Raw genomic sequence first — 27,276 nt, 5'->3', positions numbered from 1 at the left:
GAGTAAAGTGAATGCTTATACACTGTTCGTAGGAATGTAAGTTTGCATAATGTCTATGGAAAACAGGATGGAGACTTCTCAAAAACCTAAATGTAGAACTACCATTGGATCCAGCAATCCCAGTACTGGATATCTATCCAAATGAAAAGAAGTTATTATGTAAAAAAGACACGTGCTCTCATACATTTATCACAGCTCTATTCACAATGGCAAAGATATGATCTCAACCTAAGTGTTCGTCAATGAATGACTAACTAAAGAAAATGTGGTATATATTTATACCATGGTGACATAGTTTGGCTGTGTCCCCACCCAAATCTCATCATGAATTGTAGTTCCCATAATCCCCACATGCCATGGGAGGGACCTGGTAGGAGGTAATTGAATAATGGGGACAGTTTCCCCCATGCTATTCTTGTGACAGTGAGTAAGTTCTCACAAGATCTTATGGTTTTATAAGGGGCTTCCCTTTTCACTTGGCTTTCATTTTGCTCCTTCTGGCTACCATGTGAAGAAGGCAATGTGTTTCCTTCCCCTTCCACCATGATTGTAAGTTTCCTGAGGCCTCACCAGCCCTGTGGAACCGTGAGTCAATTAAGCCTCTTTCCTTTTTGGGGGGGCTCTGTCACCCAGGCTGGAGTGCAGTGGCACGATCTCGGCTCACTGCAAGCTCTGCCTCCTGGGTTCACGCCATTCTCCTGCCTCAGCCTCCCGAGTGGCCGGGACTACAAGCACCCGCCACCATGCCCAGCTAATTTTTTGTATTTTTAGTAGAGACGGGTTTTCACTGTGTTAGCCAGGATGGTCTCAATCTCCTGACCCCATGATCTGCCTGCCTCGGCCTCCCAAAGTGCTGGGATTACAGGTGTGAGCCACCGTGCCTGGCCAGCATCTTTCCTTTATAAATTACCCAGTCTCAGGCAGTTCTTTGTGGCAGCAGGAGAATGGACTAATACACATGGAATACTACCAAGACATAAGAAAGAATGAAATCATGTCTTCTGCAGCAACATGGATGAAACTGAAGGCCATTATCTTAAGTGAAAGAACTCAAAAACAAAGTCAAATGCTGCTTCTTCTCTCCTGTAAGTGGGAGCTGATAATGTGTACACATGGACGTAGTGTGGAATAATAGACATTGGAGGCTGGGGAAGGCTGGGAAGGTGGGAAGGGGATGAGGGATGAGAAATTACTTAATGGATACAATGTACCCTATTCAGGTGATGGCTACACTAAAAGCCCAGACTTCACCACTACACAATATATATGCATAACTAAACTACACTTGTATCCCCAAACGTATGCAAATTTTAAGAGGAGAAAAATAGTTTAAAAATCAGGCTCACCAAAATTGTAAAGCAAAATCTTCTGATGTTTGATTTACTTTGAAGGAGAAATTGGAAAGCACAGCAGACTAATTAGAGATCAGGAAGTCCTAACCTAAGGTTATTCTAATGCTAACTTACCTGATTGTGAGCTGTCTCATTAAAGCTAGTTGGGATTTGCAGAAACAGTGCTCTGTGCTCATGGGAATTACAAGAATGAGGCATTTACTGTCAGATTTAGTTCAAGATCCAATAGGTAACAAGTTATTATTTATGACTAGAGTCCAGGGCAGAAACAGGCCAGGAACCGGACGAAATGGTCGGAGATACAGACAAGTAAAAGGGAAACAAAGCACAAGGGAGTTGTAACAAACTAAATTGTTCTCCAGGTGATTCTATGTGAATCCAAGATTGAAATCCACTCCTCTAAATAGCTCCTTCTCCCAACTCATCATGTTGATTGGCCCAGTTGTAAGGGAAAAGGCTCAAATTCCAGTACCTTTGGGCAACACCTATTGATGTTCCAAGACTCAGCTTTAATATTATGTCCTTGGTGATACCCATTCCATCCTCATTCCTGTGGGCTCTATTATGCACTCTGTGCATACAATTTTATTATAACACTGGTAATTTCCATATACTTATTTTTCTCCTTCACTGGGGTCCCAAAGGGCATGATTTGTAGCCCCATTCCACTTGGCATATAGTCTGACAGGTGACAAATCCTCAATAAATGTTTATTAAATTATTAAGAATTTATAAATATGTATTTATTCTTAAATATATATTTAACCAGCCCATGTGGCTCATTTTATATATGTTTTGGACATTTATAAAAGGAAGAAAATGAACTATATTGTCTCTAAATCTTAAACCCTTTAAAATCTAAAATTCTGCGATTTCTGTCTTCCTGCATCATATAAAAATTATATATATGATGACAGAAATAATACTTTAGGTCTGTACTTCCCAAACATTAACATTCATGCTTCTCACCTGGGGATCTTGCTAAAATGCAAATCATGATTTGGTAGCTCTTGGAGTAGGCCTGAGATTCTGCATTTTTAGTAGGCTCCAAGGTCTTTCTGGTACCATCTGGTCAAGGACAGCACTTTGAGCAGCACAATTTTAGGAGATGGAGACTGATCCTGGCCCTCATGTCGCATATTATAAGGCAGATGATATGATTTGGCTCAGTATCCCCACACAAGTTTTATCCTGGATTGTAATTCCCACATGTTGACAGAGGGGCCTGGTGGGAGGTGATTGAATCATGGGGCATACTTCCCCCTTGCTGTTCTCATGACAGTGAAAGTGAGTGAGTTATCACGAGATCTGGTGGTTGTTTCAAAGTGTGTTGCACTTCCCCCTTCACTCTCCTGCTCTGCCATGGTAAGACCTGCTCAATTCCCCTTTGCATTCTGCCATGAGTTTCCCGAGGCCTCCTAGCTAGGTCTCCTACCTTAACAGGAAGCCTGTAGGCTACCGCAGAACTGCGAGTCAATTAAACCTCTTTTCTTTATAAATAACCCAGTCTCAAGGTAGCTCTTTATAGAGGTGTGAAAACAGACTAATACAGCAGATAATGTAAACCTGAGCATCAGACTGCCTGGTTCAGATCCTGGTCCTGACACTTTTCTAAGACATTGGGCAAGTCATTTTCTAACATATTTGTACCTGAACTTCCTTATCTGTAATAGACCGATGATAGAGCTTTTGTAAAATGAACAAGTTAATTTATGTGCAATCCTTATTATGATGCTGCACTCATAATAAATGCAATATATATGAATACTACAGTTTCACTCTGTATAACTCTACTTGTTTTAGTGGTTATCAGTTCCATATGTTCAAGAGCCCTAATTTTTTAAAAAAATCTTAAAAATTGTACAGAGAAGATGTATTTCCTTAGATTGAGAAAGCAAATGCAGGTTTCATAAGCCAAGAGACAAAATTAGAAGAAAGAAAAAATTAACTTGTCATTTGTCTAGTAACATCTTTTCCTGCCTTCACATGTCACAACTGCTCTGTGATAACTTTGAAAATACGTAGTACATGTACCATTTCAGAAAAGGTAAAATTCTGGCATTAAAATTCATAACAAAAAGATACTCCAGCTAGAATATATGAATTGAAACTCAGTGCAGCATAAACGTTAGCACATACAAAAAATACTTTTAACAATAGGATGCAGAACTCCTTTCCTGACACTAACATATCAGTTCTTCCACAAGCCAATTGCTTTTTAATGACAAATGTTAAACTCCTAGGGAGTTGTTAGAATGCAGAAAAGACAGCCCCAACCTAAAATAATAGCAAGTCTAGGACTCAGCTTCAGAAAAGAAGAAAAAGATAAGGATCAGCAAGCAGAAAAAATCCCCAAACCAGAAAATCTAACATTATTAGGAGTATTGTGTCACTTTAAGAAGGAAAAAGGGAAAAAAGATAAAAGATGTCCCCCAAAAATCTTTTTGAGTTCCTGGTATCTGCCAAGTGTTTCAAATATATTTGAGTCGTAAATATCCAGTAACACTCTGTGGAAGGTGTTACAAATCTCATTTCACAGATGAGAACCTGAGAGTCAGAAGGTTATACTTGCCAGACCTAGTTTTGACAGAGCTGGGATTTGAATCTGTTAGTGGATACTGTATGACTATATGATACTATGTAATTATATATGACTCTAGTTAGTCCCATCTCATCAAACTTTGAAAGAACCTTCAGATATTTTTATTTTGAGATAATTTTACTCTTACTAATTTTATTTTTTTTAATTTTTAATTTTTGTGAGTACATAGTAGGTGAATATATTTATGGGTTATGAGCCTCCAGATTTGATCCTGTTCAAGTTCAAATCAAGCTTAAAGTCATATAATAAACAGTAAGCCAGAACAAAATGAAGTAGAAATGCATATATTGTGCCAAAGATACATTCCATCGTTTAATAGTTTTCATTGAAAGAGTAAATCCTGGGACTCAAACAAGTTTGTCAGGCTTGTTACTAGCCTGTGGGCTTGGTTTACATTTCCCGTGGATACCAGCCAGATGGAACATGGTATGTACTTTCCTTTCTTTTGTATATTTGGGGAAGAATGTCTGCCCCATTAGGTAGCTCAAAGTACAAAACCTACAGTAGCCTGAGATCTACCCCTGGCTTCTTCACTGAAAATTCTAATCCTTGAGTTGCCATTGCTCTTTTGACTCATGATTCCATTGAAACTCTGAGCACTTGGTAAGTGAAGCAGGTTAGTGGGAAAAATTAATTCAGGGTCTTGAAAGATGGTTGATTTAATACAACAAATTTAGTTAACCTAAAGTTCAACCCATTTACTTATTCATTTCTAAACAAAACAGAATAGAAAATGTAGCCTATTGGCTTAATTTACATCTCACTATGCTATAAGATTCTTTTTATTTCCCAGTTTATATAAATTCATTAATTATATCACCTACTTTTAATGCTGAACCCAATATGTTCCTCTTATTGGACTATAAAGGAAAAAAACATAGCTCTATTTAAATTTTCAGAGTCTATTTTTCACACCAAAAAATGTCCAATTATTTCTTATTTAATTATAAGTTCCTGTATTAGAAGAGAGAAGATCTTTAATAATGATACTGTTAAGGGGTTCAGTTAACTTGGCAACATTTTAACATTGTGACCTTTCCTAAACAGAAAGCTATCTAAATTTTTTAAATTTTGTCTTTATATTTTCACAGAATATATGAGTAAAAGGAAACTAAAAGTCACATTCTATAATAACTAGTCTTAGTATGTGAAGAAATTCTAAATATGCTGTAAAGAAGACTTGAAATTGCAAAATGATTGCAAATTATGTTTTCTTTTAACATGGCCTAGGAGTAAGGTATTTTAATAAAGAAATGATTATCATTGATAGAGTATATAGATTAAATATTATCAAAAAATTAGCATTTCCTGAATACTGAAATGATTTGGAAAATAAAATGTAATCTTTCTTTGATAAGTAAGAAAGTATTTTAAAATCTTAAATGTTTTCTGGGGTCAGCACAATAAATATCATTTAACGCGAGTTATCTCACTACTGCCAACATACAGACATCTTTATTTAGAGGAATGCCAGGTTAAAGAGGAACTAATAGGCTGGGCACAGTGGCTCATGCCTGTAATCCCTGCACTTTGGGAGGCTAAGGCAGGTGGATCACCTGAGGTCAGGAGTTCAAGACCAGCCTGATCAACATAATGAAACCCTGTCTCTACTAAAAATACAAAAAATTAGCTGGGCATGGTGGTGCACACCTGTAATCCCAGCTACTCATGAGGCTGAGGCAGGAGAATTGCTTGAACCTGGGAGGCAGAGATTTCAATGAGCTGAGATCATGCTGCTGTACTCCAGCCTGGGCAACAAGAGTGAAACTCCGTCCCAAAAAGAAAAAGGAAAAAAAAAAGAGGAACTAATAAACAGTATTTGACTAACTATGTGTAACTAACATAGAACACTTTTAAAAATATATCCCTCTCTTTTATATTTACATAAACTTCCAACTGTGCAGCTAATCAAAGTGCAATTGTATATAATTATTTTGCTCCCTGCATATTTTCACTACAAAAGTGAGATTTGGCAAACAAACATATTCCTTTCTGAAATCCTCATATGACGTTAGGAGCCAAACAAATTAAGAGCCATGTTTCAAATATGCAAAAGCAAATGTAAGAGATTTAATGTCTTCTCTTAAAACGATTCTCAATCTGTTTAAGCAAAGAAAACTTCCCACTGAATTGTAATTGTTAAGAAATTAACCAATTTTAAAATATAAACTAGCAACAAAAACAGACCCAGCTTTTAAAACTATTTAAAGCCATTGAGTCTCGAGAGAAATGTGCTTTTGCAATATCACAAGAGGAAACTTTTTAATTTTGAGGACTTGGAAGGTTTATCTAGTAACTAATATTGATCTATTGACTATAAAGTATAGCTGTTGTATAAATTGACCTTACTAATGTACGTGGTGGCATTCATTGAATGCATTAACACCAAAGAGGCATTGAAGTAAAAATACTGACTCGAATACGTGCATCCATTTGGTTCATGATAAAAACTGACACATTCCTAACATTTTAGTCCTAGTGAAATTTCTAAAATGTTAATTTCCTTTTTATTAAAAAATAATTGGATGGGAAACTAATTTGAGGGTAGGGAATAATAAGAACATTCTGCACATAAAATGCATCAAAAGGAAAGACTATTAAAAAACTACAGCTTCTTGATTATAAAACAATGTTGACAAAAATCAGAACTGCCGCAGAATCATGGCAGAATTTCATAACACCAGTTATCCAAGAAGTAGTTATATAACTGTGTTCTCTGTGATGTCTATATGATTTATATGTGTACTAGCTGTGGTTCCATCATCTGTATTGTTACATAAGCTACCTATTTCTATCTTGGTTTCCTAAAGCCCAACTTTGAAATATATATTTATTAAAATATGGTTATAATTTTAAAAATTATCTTGTAAGAATATAATGATCAGCTTGAAAAGTTGTATTAGTTAATATTCAAAAATTAAAAATAAAACATACTAATATTATATTTTTCTTTTTATTTTCTGTTCTTAATTTTATTTTTAAGTAGATAATTCATTCACATGCTACAAGATTCAGAAGCTAATAATATTTTAGGAACTTTTATATATTATTGGGAGACATGACTATGCCCTAAGCAAGTTCTAAAAATAGTGAGTTTTTATTAATAACATGTCTTGCTCCTCTTCCACATCCTGTTACAATGTTTCAGCTCTCTAGTTTTAACTCTGTATATGCATCTTCAATATTCTGAGGCATTGCTTGAACCGATAAGCAGAATTTCGTTCTGACATGATTTACAAATGGCGGAGCATTTCAATTTATATTTATAGACGTATGCCATCCTTTATTTTCATGCATTACCTCTTCTGGCCACAAAATGATTATCAAAATAAGTTGCTTCCAGCCGGGCACGGTGGCTCATGCCTGTAATGCCAGCACTTTGGGAGGCTGAGGCAGGTGGGTCGCCTGAGGTCAGGAGTTTGAGACCAGCCTGGCCAACATGGTGAGACTCTGTCTCTACTAAAAATCCAAAAAATTAGCCAGGCATGGTGGCGGGCACCTGTAATCTCAGCTACTCGAGTGGCTGAGGCAAGAGAATGGCTTGAACCCAGAGGCAGAAGTTACAGTGATCCGAGATTGTGCCACTGCACTCCAGCCTGAGCAAAAGAGTGAAACTGTCTCAAAAATAAAATAAATAAGTTGCTTCCCATCTCTTACAGGGAATAGGGATAAAGAATTTGATATAAAATAGGCAGTGAGGGGTTTGTTGAGAAAGGTATAATAATATTGAAAAATATACCCAGTTTTAAGGTTTTTAGAATAACAAAAATTTGCTTTTCAAAATTTTTAAGAAAAAAGCATACCATAAAGAAACAAATTAAAGATAAATTTAGAAGCACTAAATCTGGCATACTGTCCAAACCCACACTGTTTTAGATAAACAAATTTAGGCCCAGAGAAATTGAGCAGCTTCCTCAAGATCGTCTATTCAATTAATGATAGATCTGAGACTACAATACAGTCTCCGGACCCCCAATTCTGATCTCATTTTGCTGCCAGCATCATCCCTATTGATGCATATTGCCCTTGAATGTCCTGCAATGATGGTATATATTCAAATTACAAGTAGAGGATTCCCTCAAATCTTTATGGGAATAAATAAATAAATAGAGTTATGGAGGAGTTAGTATATCATGGATGATATACTCAGCATAATTTTTTAATCGGGGATGTTTGGGGGCTACTACAAAAATTTCCCCCCAGATATCCCCTCTCCACTGTATTGAAACTGAACTCTCTAAAGTGATGGTCACATGCAATAAATTGACCTCAAGTTTGACTGTCTTTCAAGGCTGGCAAGCCCCATCGCCTGCATTCTGTGATACCTTGTCTTGCCATCCTTTTGGATTCTCTTTTTAGCCTCCCTTCCTCTGCTTCCATAATTATAGCTTTTACCTAAGGCCTTCTGCTACACTCTTGAACTTCTCTCTCACTGTGATCCATCCATTTTCACTAGGTCTCTGTAGATGCTTTCAAAATTTTAATCTGCTCTTTTGTTGACTTTCATCCTATGTGGTATTCCCAACTGCCCATGGAGAATCTCCATTTGAACACCCTGAGCAAGTATCTCAAATTCAACTTGTCTAATAACGAATTTATTTTTTCCTCTAAAAAAGATCTCTCTCCTAAATCCTGTGTTTCTGTTGTTGTGCTCTCAATAAATTATGATCAAAACCTTGCAGTCTTCTTTGATCCTTTATCTGTTTACAATACATATCTCATACCTAAACTTCGTGAACTTTTTCAGTTTACCTCATAAACCTCTTTTTTCTCCTACTTCAGTTGTCTCTTATCTATATTATCTAATTTTGAGTTATTACATAAACACTTGATATTTTGTCTCTTGTCCCCTAACTCCACCTTGATCAATAGACTCATTTACATTACCTTCAGATGAATCTTTGTAAAGGGTATTTTAAATCCCTTGACATTCTTCTACTCAAACCCTTCAAATTCCCCCACTCTATATCCAAAGTCTTTAGTCTGACATTGAAAGCCATACACAGCCAACTATTTTCTCATCTTCCATCAACACTGCACAACTAACACTAAATAAAAGTGATCCTATTACAGATTTAGTCCTGAATCACTTTCTCTTACTCATGTCAATTTATTCATTCTGGACTGTTTTCATCCTTGCAGCTTTTACCCTTGCAATTAAACCTCCTTACACTTGATACTGGTCATTCCTTTGCATTTCAACTCTTTAACTGCTTCTCTTCATGCCTTTCTCCTTGACTGCTATCTTTAACCATGGAAAATAAATGTTCTTCTTTATTACAAAACGTTATGTATTAGTTCATTCTCATGCTGCTAATAAAGACATACCTAAGACTGGGTAGTTTATAAAGCAAAGAGTTTTGACTCACAGTTCCACGTGACTGGGAAGCCACACAATTATGGCAGAAGGCAGGAAAGAGAGCATGTGCAGGGGAACTCCCCTTTATAAAACCATCAGATCTCGTGAGACTTATCACTATCCCAAGAACGGCATGGGAAAGACCCACCCCGATGATTGAATTACCTCCCATGACACGTAGAAATTATGGGAGCTACAATTCAAGATGAGATTTGGGTGAGGACACAGCCAAACCATATCACATTAAAACGTGCCACAGAACTTCCACACTCTTTTCTCCACTATCTACTCTAAGACTTTCTCTGTTTACTCAGAAACTTTCTACACAATTTCTGCTGGCCATGACCCCTCATCACTGGACATATAAGTATGCAATGTTCCTTTTGTAGGCTCAAGCATCTCTATGTTTGATTTGTGTTAACTAATTAACACAAGCCTAGAATGTTTTTCCCAACTTTCTTTGGTGACTGCATTTCAGCTTCACTTCAGTACTCATTAAGAGTACCTAAGCATTACCCACAAAAACACTTCCTCTGAAATTCTATAGCAGCCTTGTTAAATAGAAATAAAATGTAAGCCACAAATGTAGAACAGGAATCGAATTTAACACGCTTAGAAACCACATTATAAAAGTAAAACTTAATAAATGAAATTAATTTTAGGTTATATTTTACCCAAAATATTATTTAAATATGAAATTAACATTAATGAGATGTTTTTACATCTCTTTTTTATTGAGCGATTTTTTTTATTATACTTTAAGTTCTAGGATATATATGCACAACGTGCAGGTTTGTTACACATGTATACACGTGCCACGTTGGTGTGCTGCACCCATTAATTCATCATTTACATTAGGTATTTCTCCTAATGCTATCCCTCCCCAATCCCCCCACCCCACGACAGGCCCTGGTGTGTGATGTTCCCCACCCCATGTCCAGGTGTTCTCAATGTTCAATTCCCACCTATGAGTGAAAACGTGCAGTGTTTAGTTTTCTGTCCTTGCGATAGTTTGCTCAGAATGATGGTTTCCAGCTTCATCCATGTCCCTACACAGGACATGAACTCATCCTTTTTTATGGCTGCATAGTATTCCATGGTGTATATGTGCCACATTTTGTTAATCCAGTCTATCATTGATGGACATTTGGGTTGGTTCGAAGTCTTTGCTATTGAGAATAGTGCCACAATAAACATATGTGTGCATGTGTCTTTATAGTAGCATGATTTATAATCCTTTGGGTATATACCCAGTAATGGGATTGCTGGGTGAAATGGTATTTCTAGTTCTAGATCCTTGAGGAATCGCCACACTGTCTTCCACAATGGTTGAACTAGTTTACACTCCCACCAACAGGGTAAAAGCATTCCTATTTCTCCACATCCTCTCCAGCACCTGTTGTTTCCTGACTTTTTAATGATCGCAATTCTAACTGGTGTGAAATGCTATCTCATTGTGGTTTTGATTTGCATTTCTCTGATGACCATTTTATCATGTGTCTGTTGGCTGCATAAATGTCTTCTTTTGAGAAGTGTCTGTTCATATCCTTTGCCCACTTCGTGATGGGGTTGTCTGATTTTTTTCTTGTAAATTTTTTAAGTTCATTGTAGATTCTGGATATTAGCCCTTTGTCAGATGAGTAGATTACAAAAATTTTCTCCCATTCTGTAGGTTGCCTGTTTACTCTGATGGTAGTTTCTTTTGCTGTGCAGAAGCTCTTTAGTTTAATTAGATCCCATTTGTCAATTTTGGCTTTTGTTGCCATTGCTTTTGGTGTTTTAGTCATGAAGTCCTTGCCCATGCCTATGTCCTGAATGGTACTGACTAGGTTTTCTTCCAGGGTTTTTATGGTTTTAGGTCTAACATTTAAGTCTTTAATCCATCTTGAATTAATTTTTGTATAAGGTGCAAGGAAGGGATCCAGTTTCAGCTTTCTACATATGGCTAGCCAGTTTTCCCAGCATCATTTATTAAATAGGGAATCCTTTCCCCATTGCTTGTTTTTGTCAGGTTTGTTAAGGATCAGATGGTTGTAGATGTAGATGTGTGGCATAATTTCTGAGGCCTCTGTTCTGTTCCATTGGTCTATATCTCTGTTTTGGTACCAGTACAATGCTGTTTTGGGTTACTGTAGCCTTGTAGTATAGTTTGAAGTCAGGCAGCGTGATGCCTCCAGCTTTGTTCTTTTGGCTTAGGATTGTCTTGGCAATGCAGGCTCTTTTTTGGTTCCATATGAACTTTAAAGTAGTTTTTTCCAATTCTGTGAAGAAAGTCATTGGTAGCTTGATGGGGATGGCATTGAATGCATAAATTACCTTGGGCAGTGTGGCCATTTTCACGACATTGATTCTTCCTATCCATGAGCATGGAATTTTCTTCCATTTGTTTGTGTCCTCTTTTATTTTGTTGAGCAGTGTTTTGTGGTTCTCCTCGAAGAGGTCTTTCACATCCCTTGTAAGTTGGATTCCTAGGTATTTTATTCTCTTTGTAGCAATTGTGAATGGGAGTTCACTCATGATTTGGCTCTCTGTCTGTTATTGGTGTATAAGAATGCTTGTGATTTTTGCACATTGATTTTATATCCTGAGACTTTGTTGAAGTTGCTTGTCAGGAGATTTTGGGCTGAGACGATGGGGTTTTCTGAATATACAATCATGTCATCTGCAAACAGGGACAATTTGACTTCCTCTTTTCCTAATTGAATACCCTTTATTTCTTTCTCCTGCCTGATTGCCCTGGCCAGAACTTCCAACACTATGTTGAATAGGAGTGGTGAGAAAGGGCATCCCTGTCTTGTGCCAGTTTTCAAAGGGAATGCCTCCAGTTTTTGCCCATTCTGTATGATACTGGCTGTGGGTTTCTCATAAATAGCTCTTATTACTTGGAGATACATTCCATCAATACCTAGTTTATTCAGAGTTTTTAGCATGAAGCGCTGTTGAATTTTGTCAAAGGCATTTTCTGTATCTATTGAGATAATCATGTGGTTTTTGTCTTTGGTTCTGTTTATGTGATGGATTATGTTTATTGATTTGCGTATGTTGAACCAGCCTTGCATCCCAGGGATGAAGTCATCTTGATCTTGGTGGATAAGTTTTTTGATGTGCTGCTGGATTCAGTTTGCGAGTATTTTATTGAAGATTTTTGCATTGATGTTCATCAGGGATATTGTTCTGAAATTCTCTTTTTTTTGTTGTGTGTCTGCCAGGCTTTGGTATCAGGATGATGCTGGCCTCATAAAATGAGTTAGGGAGGATTCTCTCTTTTTCTGTTGATTGGAATAGTTTCAGAAGGAATGGTACCAGCTCCTCTTTGTACCTCTGGTAGAATTTGGCTATGAATCTGTCTGGTCCTGGACTTTTTTTTAGTTGGTAGGCTATTAATTATTGCCTCAATTTCAGAGCCTGTTACTGGTCTACTCAGGGATTCAACTTCTTCTGGTTTAGTCTTGGAAGGGTGTATGTGTCCAGGAATTTATCCATTTCTTCTAGATTTTCTAGTTTATTTGCGTAGAGGTGTTTATAGTATTCTCTGATGGTAGTTTGTGTTTCTGTGGGATCGGTGATGATATCCCCTTTATCATTTTTATTGTGTCTGTTTGATTCTTCTCTCTTTTCTTCTTTATTAGTCTTGCTAGCAGTCTATCAATTTTGTTGATCTTTTCAAAAAACCAGCTCCTGGATTTACTGATTTTTTGAAGGGATTTTTGTGTCTCTATCTCCTTCAGTTCGGCTCTGATCTTAGTTATTTCTTGCCTTCTGCTAGCTTTTGAATGTGTTTGCTCTTGCTTCTCTAGTTCTTTTAATTGTGATTTTAGGGTGTCAATTTTAGATCCTTCCTGCTTTCTCTTGTGGGCATTTAGTGCTATAAATTTCCCTCTATGCACTGCTTTAAATGTGTCCCAGAGATTCTGGTACATTGTGTCTTTGTTCTCATTGGTTTCAAAGAACATCTTTATTTCTGCCTTCATTTTGTTATTTACCCAGTAGTCATTCAGGAGCAGGTTGTTCAGTTTCCATGTACCTGTGGGGTTTTGAGTGAGTTTCTTAATCCTGAGTTCTAATTTGATTGCACTGTGGTCTGAGAGATCGTTTGTTGTGATTTCTATTCTTTTACATTTGCTGAGGAGTGCTTTACTTCCAACTATGTGGTCAACTTTGGAATAAATGCTATGTGGTGCTGAGAAGAATGTATATTCTGTTGATTTGGGGTGGAGAGTTCTGTAGATGTCTATTAGGTCTGCTTGGTGCAGAGCTGAGTTCAAGTCCTGGATATCCTTGTTAACCTTCTGTCTCGTTGATCTGTGTAATATAGACAGTGGGGTGTTAAATTCTCCAATTATTATTGTGTGGGAGTCTAAGTCTCTGCAGGTCTCTCAGGACTTGCTTTATGTATCTGGGTGCTCCTGTATTGGGTGCATATATGTTTAGGATAGTTAGCTCTTCTTGTTGAATTGATCCCTTTACCATCATGTAATGGCCTTCTTTGTCTCTTTCGATCTTTGTTGGTTTAAACTATTTTATCAGAGACTAGGAATGCAACTCCTGCTTTTTTTTGCTTTCCATTTGCTTGGTAAATCTTCCTTCATCCCTTTATTTTGAGCCTATATGTGTCTCTGCACGTGAGTTGGGTCTCCTGAATACAGCACACTGATGAGTCTTGACTCTTTATCCAATTTGCTAGTCTGTGTCTTTTAATTGGGGGCATTTAACCCATTTACATTTAAAGTTAATATTGTTATGTGTGCATTTGATCCTGTCATGATGTTAGCTGGTTATTTTGCTCATTAGTTGATGCAGTTTCTTCCTCGCATTGATGGTCTTTGCAATTTGGCATGTTTTTGCAGTGTCTGGTACCAGTTATTCCTTTCCATGTCTAGTGCTTCCTTCAGGAGCTCTTGTAAGGCAGGCCTGGTGGTGACAAAATCTCTAAGCATTTGCTTCTCTGTAGAGGATTTTATTTCTCCTTCACTTATGAAGCTTCGTTTGGCTGGATATGAAATTCTGGGTTGAAAATTCTTTTCTTTAAGAATGTGGAATATTGGCCCCCACTCTCTTCTGGCTTGTAGGGTTTCTGCTGAGAGATCTGCTGTTAGTCTGATGGGCTTCCCTTTGTGGGTAACCCCACCTTTCTCTCTGGCTGCCCTTAGCATTTTTTCCTTCATTTCAACCTTGGTGAATCTGACAATTATGTGTCTTGGAGTTGCTCTTCTTGATGAGTATCTTTGTGGCATTCTCTGTATTTCCTGAATTTGAATGTTGGTCTGCCTTGCTAGGTTGGGGAAATTCTCCGGATAATATCCTGAAGAGTGTTTTCCAGCTTGGTTCCATTCTCCCCAACACTTTCTGGTACACCAATAAAATGTAGATTTGGTCTTTCCACATAGTCCCATATTTCTTGGAGGCTTTGTTCGTTTCTTTTTACTCCTTTTTCTCTAAACTTCTCTTCTCACTTAATTTCATTAAGTTGAACTTCAATCACCAATACCCTTTCTTCCACTTGAAGGAATCGGCTACTGAAGCTTGTGCCTGTGTCACATAGTTCTCGTGCCATGGTTTTCAGCTCCATCAGGTCATTTAAGGTCTTCTCTACACTGTTTACTCTACTTAGCCATTCATCTAATCTTTTTTCAAGGTTTTTAGCTTCCTTGCAATGGGTTCGAACATTCTCCTTTAGCTCAGAGAAGTTTGTTATTACCAACTTTCTGAAGCCTACTTCTGTCAACTTATCAAAGTCATTCTCTGTCCTGCTTTGTTCTGTTGCTGGTGAGGAGTTGCAATCCTTTGGAGGAGAAAGGGTGCTCTGGTTTTTAGAATTTTCAGCTTTTCTGCTCTGGTTTCTCCCCATCTTTGTGGTTTTATCTACCTTTGGTCTTTGATGATGGTGACCCACAGATGAGGTTTTGTTGTGGATGTCCTTTTTGTTGATGTTTATGATATTCCTTTCTGTTTGTAAGTTTTCCTTCTAACAGTCAGGTCCCTCAGCTGCAGGTCTGTTGGAGTTTGTTGGAGGTCCACTCCAGACACTGTTTTCCTGGGTTTCACCAGTAGAGGCTGCAGAACAGCAAATATTGCAGAACAGCAAATATTGCTGCCTGATCCTTCCTCTGGAAGCTTCATCTCAGAGGGGCACCCAGCTGTATGAGGTGTCAGTTGGCCCCTACTGGGAGGTATCTCCAAGTTAGGCTACACAGGGATCAGGGACCCACTTGAGGAGGTGGTCTGTCCCTTCTCAGAGCTCAAACACCATGCTGGGAGAACCACTGCTCTCTTCAGAGCTGTCAGACGGGGTCGTTTAAGTCTGTGGAAGATTCTGCTGCCTTTTGTTCAGCTATGTCCTGCCCCCAGAGGTGGAGTCTACAGAGGCAGGCGGGCCTCCTTGAGCTGCCATGGGTTCCACCCAGTTCGAACTTCCCGGCCGCTTTGTTTATCTACTCAAGCCTCAGCAATGGCAGACACCCCTCCCCTAGCCAGGCTTGCCACCTTGCAGTTTGATCTCGGACTAGCAGTGAGCAAGGCTCCATGGGCGTGGGACCCGCTGAGCCATGCGTGGGATATAATCTCCTGGTGTGCTGTTTGCTAAGACCATTGGAAAAGCACAGTGTTTAGGTGGCAGTGTCCTGATTCTCCCAGTACGGTCTGTCACAGCTTCCCTTGGCTAGGAAAGGGAAATCCCCTGACCCCTTGCACTTCCCCAGTGAGGTGATGCCCCGCCCTTTGGCTCACCCTCTATGGGCTGCACCCACTTTCTGACAAGTCCCAATTAGGTGAACCAGGTACCTCAGTTGGAAATGCAGAAATCACCCATCTTCTGCGTCGATCACGCTGGGAGCTGCAGACCAGAGCTGTTCCTATTCAGCCATCTTGGAATGGGCCCCATCTTTTTTTCATTCTAATGTCTGGTGTATATTTTGTATTTATGACAAATCTCAATTCAGACTAGCCACATTTCAAATGCTCACAGCAACAGGTGGCTTATGGCTACAATAATGGACAGTAAGGTCTATGGCAATTGTTAATTGGTTTGGTATTTTGCATATGCTGGTTTGAAATGTTAATGACTTTTAGTGAATAGATGACTAGATTCTAGACTGTCAGCTGCTAGAGTATGGGAATAACCAGAGCCAGAATATAAGTATTCAGTGCTTGATACAAACAATCTAATAGTAAACAAGCATTATGTTAAAAAGACTATTATAATACTGTGATAAGGGTGACAATAGAGATGGGATCACAGTGCTAGAGTGGCTCCACAGCTCTCTACTTCTCCCCCATACCTCTCAAACATGCCTCCATTAAGTTGTACCCAAGTGTAAAGGGCTGGCAAAGGAATCGTGACCAACTCAACATTCCACTGGAGTCTATATGATCAAACAGCAAACTGTTTATTATGAATGGAGGATGTGGGCAAAATCACATCTGCTCCAGCTGCCAGAAGGTTTGCTGAAGGCAATCACCCCCTGGTGCCATGCTTCTTGAGGTTATCTACTGGGATATCTAGAGCCTATTGTTCAAAGAATGCAGTCTTGCAAGCTTGCTGTTAGTCAAACTGCTGACCTACAATCACCCCCCTTCTTGCTATCTCTTTCACCTAATAAATACAGAAGGCTGAAAAATCTCAGGGCCTTTGTTCACTAGAAGCAAGGAGCCCCCTGACCCCCTTCTTCCAAATATACTCTTTTATCTTTATCTTCATTCCCACATTCATCATCCTTTGTTCAGTCCACCAGGAATTGAGGTCGGCGACACCCAAGGAAAAAAGTAAGGCACTAGCCCAATAATTTTACAAAGTATATATATATATATATATATATATATATATATATATATATATGATACGTGCTAAAAATGAGAGGAGTATAAATATCTCAGAACTAAGGCAAACTCATCCAGTATGCAAATAAAATTTAAAATGAGACCTGAAAGGAATGTAAGAAAAAAGAAAACAGGAGAAGAAAAGAGTGTTCTAGGCAAAAAGAGCAGACTGTGTAAGGACCGTGAGGTAGAAAAAATATCAAATAAGGACCTTGAGAAGCTCCATATAGCCTAAGGCCTGAGCATGTCATTGGCATAATATACAGGGTTGCATTTAAAACTTGAAGAAAGTCAAAAGCTGTGAAAAGGTAGTCCATTTGCTTATTTTTGCTTTTGTTGCTTGAACTTTTAATATAATGTCCAAAACATGGTTGCAAGGCCAATATCACAGAGATTTTCCTATGTTTTCTTCTAGTAGTTTTATGGTTCCAGGGCTTACATTTATGTCCTTAACTTGTTTTGGGCTGATTTTTGTGTATGGTGTGAGGTAAGGGTCTAGTTTCTTTCTTTTGCATGTGAATATCCAGTTTTCTAAACAGCATTTATTGAAAAAACTATTCTTTCCCCATTGTGTCTTCTTGCAGACCTTGTCAAAAATTAGTTGCCCATATATGCTAGGGTTTATTTCTGGCCTCTCTATTCCGTCCAATTGGTCTTTGTGTCTGTTTTAATGTCAATATCATACTGTTTTGGTTACTATAGCTTAGTAATATCATTTGAAATCAGAAAGTATGATGACTCCATCCTTGTTTTTCTTTATGGAAATTGTTTTCAGGGCCTTTTGTGGTTTCATATAAATTTTAGAATTGATTTTTTTATTTCTATGAAAAATGCACTTGAAATTTTGATAGAGGTTGCTTTGAATCTGTATAATGCTTTAGGTAGTATGGACATTTTAACAATATTAATACTTCCTGTCCATAAGCATAGGGTATCTTTCTATTTTTGTGTGTCTTCTTAAACTTCTTTCATCAATATTTTACAGCTTTTAGCATGCAGATATTACACTTCCTTGGTTAAATTTATTTCTAAGCATCTTAATTTTTTGATGCTATTGCAAATGAGATTATTTACTTGGTTTCTTTTATGGACAGATTATTATTAATGAAAAGAAATTCAATTTTTTTGTATGTTGATTCTGCATCCTGCTACTTTTAGGGTTTTCTACCTGTGTCATTGACAAAAAGGGATAGTTTTACTTTTTCCTTTCCAATTTGGATGTCTTTTTTTTTTTTCCTGTCTTATTGTTCTTGCTAATATTTCAGCCCTTTGTTGAATAGAAGTGGCAAGAATGGGCACCCTTGCCTCCTTGCCTGGTCCCTGATTTTAAAAGAAAAGCTTTCAGTTTTTCCTATTGATTAGATTAGCTGTGTGATTTTCGTAAATGGCCTTTAGTATGTTGAAGAAAAAATTTCTAGCTATATTTTATTTAGAGTTTATATCATGAAAGAACATTAAACTTCTTTGAACTACATCAAACTGAAAAGCTTCTGTACAGCAAAGGAAACAATCAACAAAAGGAAAAGTCAGCCTATTGATCAGGAGGAACTATTTTCAAACAGTATATCTGATAAAAGATTAATAAAGACATAGGGAATTCACACAGCTCAATCTCTCTCTCTCTCTCTCTCTCTCTCTCTCACACACACACACACAGATAATAGAATTTAAAAATATGCAAAGAACCTGAAAAGACATTTTCCCAAAAAAGACGCAAAAACAGCCAACACACATATAAAAAGGTGCTTGACATCTCTTATCATCAGGGAATGCCAATCAAAATCATGAGATATCACCTCACACCTGTTAGGATAGCTATGATCAAAAAGGCAAGAGATAATACGTATTGGCAAGCGTGTGGAAAAAAGGGAATGTCTGTGCACTGTTGATGTGAATGTAAATTGGTACAGCCATTATAGAAAACAATATAGAAGTTCCTCAAAAAAATTGAATATAGAATCACATGACCAAGCAATCCCTCTGCTGTGTATATACCCATAGGAAGTGAAATCAGCACCTTGTAGGGATATCCACACTCCCATGTTCATAACAGCATTATTCAGAATAGCCAAGTTATAGAAACAACCTAAGTGTTCATCAACGTATAAATGGATAAAGAAATTGTAATTTATAAATACAAGGGAATATTAATCAGACTTAAAAATGGAGGAGATAGGCAACAACATGGACGAACATGGAGGACTTTATGTTAAGTGAAATAACCCAGACAGACAAATATTACATGACCACACTTACTTGTGGAATCTAAAAGTAAATTAAATACATAGAAACAGAGAGTAGAATAGTGCTTACCAGGTGTAAAGGAGGACAAGGAAATGGGGAGATGTGGGTCAAAAGGGTACAAAGTTGCTGTTATACAGGAGGAATAGTCTAGAGATCTAATGTACAGAAGAAAAGACTGTAGTTAGTAATATGGTATTGTATACTGAAAGTTTGTTATTACCACACATGCGCACGTGCACGCGTGCACGTGCACACACACACACACACACACACAACATAACTGAACAGTAATAGATATGTTAATTCACTTATCTGTAGCAATCATTTTGATATGTATATATATATATAATTTTGTACATCATAAATGTGCACAATAAAAAAAGCAGTGAAAATGGTGAAAATGTGCTTGTGCCTGTCAGGAATCTCCTGTGAATGGTCATGTCACAAATTTAGGGGCTAAGATTTTAAAAAGCATCAAGGTCCTGTCTTAATGAGTTTTCTCCAGGTTAAAACCTGGAGAATTCCCACTCTTCCCAATTCCATAATCTTTGGGAGATATGACAGAACTAAAAGCTTCTGCATTCTCTTCCCCAAAATAGGGTTTTATGAGATGACATCTGAGGGAGAGTGAAGTTAGTCACACTTGATGGATATTTGAGAAGTCAGAAGCGTTATAGTATCATGTTTAATCACAAGAAGTTCCTCAATTAATTGTCTTGCTAGTAAGCACTAAATGAAAATAGCTGAAGATCTAGTCCTATATTGCAGAAATCTATGTACTAAAATATGAACAGGAAGCCTAAGAATAGAGCTACAGACAAATAAAACATCTGTATGAAAGTTCTAACTGTTCCAAATTTCCAATTAATTAAATGTAACAGAAAAAAAGTCATGGCCATGTTGCTACAATTATTTATTTTTAATTTGCATCTCCTACACTCCCAAAGTCAATGGAAAAATATCTAACGGCTACAGTGGTGTGATCACAGAAAAAAAAGCAGTTTCCATTTTTGAGTTTCTGCTTCCTATTATTCAGACGCACTTTGGAATTTTTTCTCCACAATTTAAATCTTGGTTGCTGCCCTGTTACTTAGCCAACATTGCATGATTTTAATTGAGTGTGGCTGTATCTCAGAGGGAAAGGGCACCGAATTTGTAAAGCAAACATCATACCAGCATGGCTCAAGGCTTGCTATTTGTTTTCCTGGCTGATTTACAATTTCCAGATATATAAGAAACTGAATCATTATGGAATCAAAGTCCCTATTAAAATGCTGTGTTTATCACATGAATCAGCAAGATGCAGTAAGTTAATATTGGCTTCCCAACACAATGAATCAATGGAGTATTTTGAAGTTATATATTTAATTTCTTGTTCAGTTGTATTGTGGGTTTATTCAAGGGTTGCATAATCACTCAATGAGCCTACTATTCTGGGTCCAGAACTCCTGGGATACTCTCCAAAACAGTTTTCTCCTTCATCAAGATAGTTTATTACTAGTATGTTATATAACCTAACAGCCTAAGTAATTATTGAAACAACATTTTTCTCCATGAAATTTAAAATCTACCAAACTTCAAAGTAAAAATAAGTAACTCATTTTTTCCTATAAATACAATAGACTAGCACTAGCCACAACTCCAATACAGTCAACAATGACAATAAGGACATAAAAGAATAAACTGAGCACCATTGGCGATACAGCTCCTCAAAAGCCTTTTCTTCTTTGCTTTGCCAACAAGGCGCCAATCTTTTTGACTTGATAATGAGCCTTAAAGTCCATGCCCTTCTAGATTCCCTTGCAACTGGGGGTGACCATGTGTTTACGCAGTAAGACAGTTTGAATTCTTAGTGAGGTTTCCAGGAAAGCTATTGTTTTCCTGAACATTAAAAAAAAAGAAACAAAAGAAAAGAAAGAAAAGAAAAGAAAAGAAAAGAAAAGAAAAGAAAAAAAAGGGAGAGAGGGATAGAGGGAGAGAGAGAAAGAAAAGACTTTATCTTTTTTTCCTGCCTGGCACTGAGAAGTAGGGGCTGGCTGTGAAACAGCTATTCTATAACATTGAGATGGAGCAACAAATAGAATGATCTGCATCCTTAATGATGATTCTTTTCAGCAGCTGTGCCTGGGTTCTGGACATCCTCCTTGCAGATATCTTATTATTTAAGAAGAAGAACCCCCTTTATGTTCACGGAAGAGTGGTCAGAATTTGTGACATGTGGCTGAAAGAAATACAAGTGATATATAGTTGACCCTTGAACAACACAAGTTCGAACTGCACAAGTTGAATTATGTGCAGATTTTCTTTTGCCTCTGCTGCTCCTGAGACAGCAAGACCAACCCCTCCTTTTCATCCTCCTCCTCAGCCTACTCAACATGAAGATGGTGAGGCTGAAGACCTTGATGATGATCCACTTCCACTTAATAAATAGTAAAAATATTTTTTCTTTATGACTTCCTTAACAACATTTTCTTTCTCTAGCTTACTTTATTGTAAGAATATGGTGTATAATACATATAATATAAAAAACATGTTAATCAACTGTTTATGTTATCAGTAAGGCTTCTGGTCAACAGTAGGCTCTTAGTAGTTAAGTTTCTTGGGAGTCAAAATTATATGCAAATTTTCAGTGCATGGAACGTCAGTGACCCTAACCCTCATGTTGTTCAACAGTCAACAGTAATACCTGCTCTATGTGTCCAGTGCCTTTGTGTTGCACCAGCTCAGGGAAAATCATTTACTTGTGTCTGGTACAACCCAGTGGGCCTGTAGCTCCCACACACTACATGTGTCCTGGGGATTTAAAGATTCATGAAGTATGGATTCTCCCTCTCAGGAACTTAGAACCTAATAAGTAGAGACAAATTTATAAATAGTTACAATATAATGCTACCTGGGAAGTCAGGGTTTCATAAAGTGTGCTCCCTGGGACAGCACTTAAGTTAAATTTGCCTATGATCACACAAGTTTGGGAAACTTACTGTATCTTAAAGGCTCTGACGTGTCCTGTAGCAAGTAGTCTTTTTAACTTTCTTTGACCTACTGTTTCTTCAAACTATATAATAATAAAACCATTTTCCCCCTGAGGCAGTGCCTCTTACTGTTCAAAGAAACATATTTGAGGAAATGTTTTATTTAGTGATTTAACACAGTTATAACTTCAGTGTTATGGCAAATGTTATCTGTGGAAATAATTCAGTCATCTTTTAATTATTCACAAATTAGTCCCACTGCTGTGGGTTGAATTGTGTAACCCCAAAATACATGTTGAAGTTTTAACCCCCCATATCTTGAAAGTAACCTTATTTGGCAATAGGGTCTTTACAGATGTAATTAAGAGATAAACTAAGAAGTCATACTGGACTAGAGTGTGCTCTAAATCCAATCATGGGGGCTTTTATAAGAAAATCACTGGTGTCCTTAGAACAGAGGACACAGAGGCACACAGAGCAGAATGCCATGTGATGACAGGCGAGATCTGAGCGATGTGGCTGCAAGCCAAGGAACATTAGGATTGCTGGCCACAACCAGAAGCCAGGAGAGAGCCAGAGAATAGATTCTCTACCTGAGCCCCCCGAAAGGAACCAGCCTGGATGACATCTTGATTTGGACTTACAGTCTGCAAAGCTATGTGGGAATAAATTTCTGTTGTTTTAAGCCACTTAGTTTGTGGTACATTGTTATCTCAGCCCTAAGAAACTGACACAATATCCTACTTCCTATTTGGCTTCTCTCAATTCTATTTGTTCTTGAAACTTTTTGTGGTACTTTCTCTCCAAGTCTAGCAGCTGCAGGATGAGAAATGAATGGCTTGAAGTCCAGAAGAATTTGAGCCCTGGGTCAGCCCGTTTTTAACTCCTTGAATTCAGGCCAGTTACTCAGATGGTCTGAGTCAGTTTTCTCAGCTATAAAATAGAGATTAAAAACTTTCATTCATTCTTTAATTCATCCATTCATCTGACAAGTACTGATTGAATAGTAACTGTTTGTCAAGCACAGTGTGAGGCTTGGGGATTTTTGTTTTAGAGGATTAAACGAGATGAATGTGAATACACTTTATCATTTGTACCTCAAAATACAAACCAAAGTACTATTATAAGTAGGATTAGATGTATTGATGAGAATCAAAGTTCTCGTTCCCTCTGGTCAAACTGGTAAATATTTGGTTAAAAAAATGGTTGCTGGTATTTCAAAGGACTGGAAGGAGAAACCCTTGGATGATCATAAGAGGGAACAGGATATGAGAAATTCATGAATTTATTCATTACTCATTCAACAAAGCAGACCTGGTTATATTCCTCAGAGTTTAGCCAAAGCCCACCATCATATATTGTCATTGAGATGGTTGATAATTGTGTTTTTTTCTCCAAAAAGAGACAATATGAACAGTCATGTTTACTCATTAAGTAGCAGATATAAAAAATAATCTTGGTATATCAAGGAGAAGGTAAAGTAGCTACTGGTATTACATTGGCAAAACGTAACAGAGCAGAAGAGAAAAAGTTATATGAAATATCTTGTAAGTCATGCAGCTGAATATTTGAAAGTTCAAGTCACTGGTACCTACATGTGCACAAATAAAAGTGTAAAAAACCCTCCTTAGGAAATCTTTCAGGAGTTATCTTCTGATTTCTCTTGAGACCACCTGGCCATTTGAAAGACTACTCCCTCCACAGTTAGAAGGCTTGACTTTCCAACTCTCATAAAGTGAGCAGCCGGCCGGGCGCGGTGGCTCACTCCTGTAATCCCAGCACTTTGGGAGGCCGAGACGGGCGGATCACGCGGTCAGGAGATCGAGACCATCCTGGCTAACATGGTGAAACCCCGTCTCTACCAAAAGTACAAAAAATTAGCTGGGCGTGGTGGCGGGCGCCTGTAGTCCCAGCTACTCGGGAGGCTGAGGCAGGAGAATGGCGTGAACCCGGGAGGCGGAGCTTGCAGTGAGCCGAGATCGTGCCACTGCACTCCAGCCTGGGTGACAGAGCAAGACTCCGTCTCAAAAAAAAAAAAAAAAAAAAAAAAAAAGTGAGCAGCCAGGAATAAGTGCTGCCCCATTAAAACTTTATGAAGTGACGTAGAGCCTGTTGTTTTTTTTGTTTTTTGTTTTTTCAGAAATCAGCTATGCAGCTACTCCGTAGTAAAATTTCCATGCGAAGGTACATTACTACTGGTCTTCTAAAAAAGACTGCTGGAGTGTGGAAAGAGTCACGGAGAAAGAGCTCTGGACACACACCTTGAGCAGCTGGATCCACTGGCTTAACTCTTGGACTTCCAGCCTCATGAGTCAATAAATTCCCCTCTCCCTTTTTCCCCCAAAGTTAAAAAAAAAAAGACACAAGAATAAATACTAAAATAATGATAGTATGTGTTTGTGTAAATAATACACAAAGCTTTAAGGTTGCTTTTTAAATATTGTTTGTAATAAAAAGACATCCAGCTATTACAGAACTTAGTGTATTAAGATTTTAATATCACAACCTACATTTTTTTCATGATATAAACTTTATTTTTTTTAAAAAAGCTTGGCAATGATCCGTTCAAGAATCAAGAAAGAGTAATCATACCTCGAAATCTTGCCAGCAGTAATTCAAAATAAACTACCTAATCAGCAAGAGGAGATTTGTTTCATGGACTCTGAGGGAATTCTGGCAAACAAGTCTCATAAGTTTAATCAGCATCAAAAAATTGTAAGGGAAATATAGTAGCATGAATAATATTTAACTCTATCTATTCTGAACCATCTCACAATTGTATTCATAAGTTGTCCTAAAACCATCCACAGCTGTGAAGCTTTTCTGCCATCATATCCTAAACACCAGACCCTTCTATTTAACACCTCCATGATAGTCCTTACAGGGTTGACTGGTTGAGCTAAAACTGAAGTGGGTTAATATGGTTTGACGGTGGGAAAGATATTATAGAACTGAGCAGTAAGAGACAATTTAAGGGCTAGTATGTTCTGCTTAGAGATGACAAAGGTACATAAGGGAATATGATCAATTAGAGAAAACATGAGAATGCCCAGCACAGTGGCTCAATCAAGCCTGTAATCCCAGAACTTTGGGAGGATGAGGCAAGTGGATCCCTTGAGCTCAGGAGTTTGAAACCAGCCTGGGCAATATGGTAAAACTTTGTCTTTGCAAAAATATATAAAAATTAGCCAGGCGTGGGGGTGCGCACCTATAGCCCCAGCTACTTAGTGGCTAAGGCATGAGGATTGCTTGTACCCAGGAGGTGGAGGCCACAGTGAGCTGAGATCACGCCACTGCACTCCAGCCTGGGTGATCAAGTGAGATCCTATCACAAAAACAAAAACAAACACATGAGGAATTATTAGATCTAGAAGGATCTAGAAGATTTTGTATGTTCACACGCACACATAGATATTCAGCTAAAAAGAGATACATAAAAAAGAATAAGATCATGTCTTTTGCAGGAACATGGATGGAGCTGGAGGCTATTATCCTTAGCAAGCTAATGCAGGAACAGAAAACCAAATACCGCGTGTTCTCACTTATAAGTGGGAGTTAAATGATAAGGACCTATCAACACAAAGAAGGAAATAACAGACACTGGGGTCTACTTAAGGGGGAGGGTGGGAGGAGGGAGAGGAGCAGAAAAGATAACTATTGGGTACTGGGCTTAATACCTGGGTGATGAAATAACGTGTACAACAAACCCCCATGAAACATGTTTACCTATGTAACAAACCTTCACAGGTACGCCGAAACCTAAAATAAAAGTTAAAAAATGGTTAAAAGAAAGTTAAAAAAAGTTTAAAAAGTTAAAAAAATCTAAAACATAAAAAAGAGATACAAATATCACAAACTAATTTTTCATTTCAAACCCTTAACTTCAATTATAAAATGTTAGTGTTGAAAAAAACACAAGAGATGATCTAATTCATTTTTCTCATTTCACAAGTGAGTAAACAAGGACAGGAAAGGTGAGATTACTCATTCAAGGCCACCAAGTGTGCAGAGTTGGTTGGACTTAGGCAGGCTAGATCCTGAAGAGTCCATGAATAGGAAGAGAGCCTTGACGTGGGTAAGCTTATGTTTCTGGAGAAAGTCCTTCCCCATTTCCTGTCTTCTTCCTGTAGGCCAGGTACTTGTCAGCTTGTATATCACCAGCCCTTAGGTTCTCTACCCATATGCTCTTAATAACAGTCCAAAGGGTCCACATTTGTTTGTTTACTAGAAACCAGATGGCCAACTAACAGGAAACCCTAGAAAACCTTTACTTACCTATGTACATCCAACATTTGCAAAGATATGTTCCCTTTGTTTACAGTATTTGATTGCTTGATGAGAATCCAGAGGTATTTCATTCCCTTTCATTAGTATTTCCTTCTTGTACACTTAAAATTCTGCATTGTCCAAGAAGAAATGTGCTTTAAAATGTACATGAAAAGAACTGAGGTTTGTTTAATTTAATGAACGGAGGTTCATTTGATTTAAATGTCACCATTAAGGTGGGTTTGTTTTCTAAGTGTTTCTTTTTTTTCTATCTATTGCTCATAGCTATTTTTTTTTAAAGTAAAGGATTTTTGAACTCAGCGTCATCAATATGATAAAATAAGGACACCAGCACAGGGCTGGTGTGTTTTGAGGCCCCTGGCTTGAGAGGTGTCTTGTCGTCTTACTTTTTCTCCCGAGGCTTGGGCTTTGAAGAGAACAAAGTAGTTCTGGAGTTTCTCTCCCTTCCCCAGAGTCATTATTATCTGAAGAGCAAAGAAAATAAAGGAGAATGTTGCTTCACCGCAGCACTTCTCAATCTTTCATGCTTGTTTCATCTTGTGGTAGTGGTGGCAACGTTCCAGGCTATGGGGAAAATAGGCTCTTATATGGTGTGCTTAAGCAAAGAGTAATTCATTAATACTAACACAGATGAGTACATAGGAA

Source organism: Pan troglodytes, chromosome 2 (genome assembly GCF_028858775.2).
Source record: "Pan troglodytes isolate AG18354 chromosome 2, NHGRI_mPanTro3-v2.0_pri, whole genome shotgun sequence".
Taxonomy (NCBI): domain Eukaryota; kingdom Metazoa; phylum Chordata; class Mammalia; order Primates; family Hominidae; genus Pan; species Pan troglodytes.
This window is presented reverse-complemented; position numbering follows the sequence as displayed.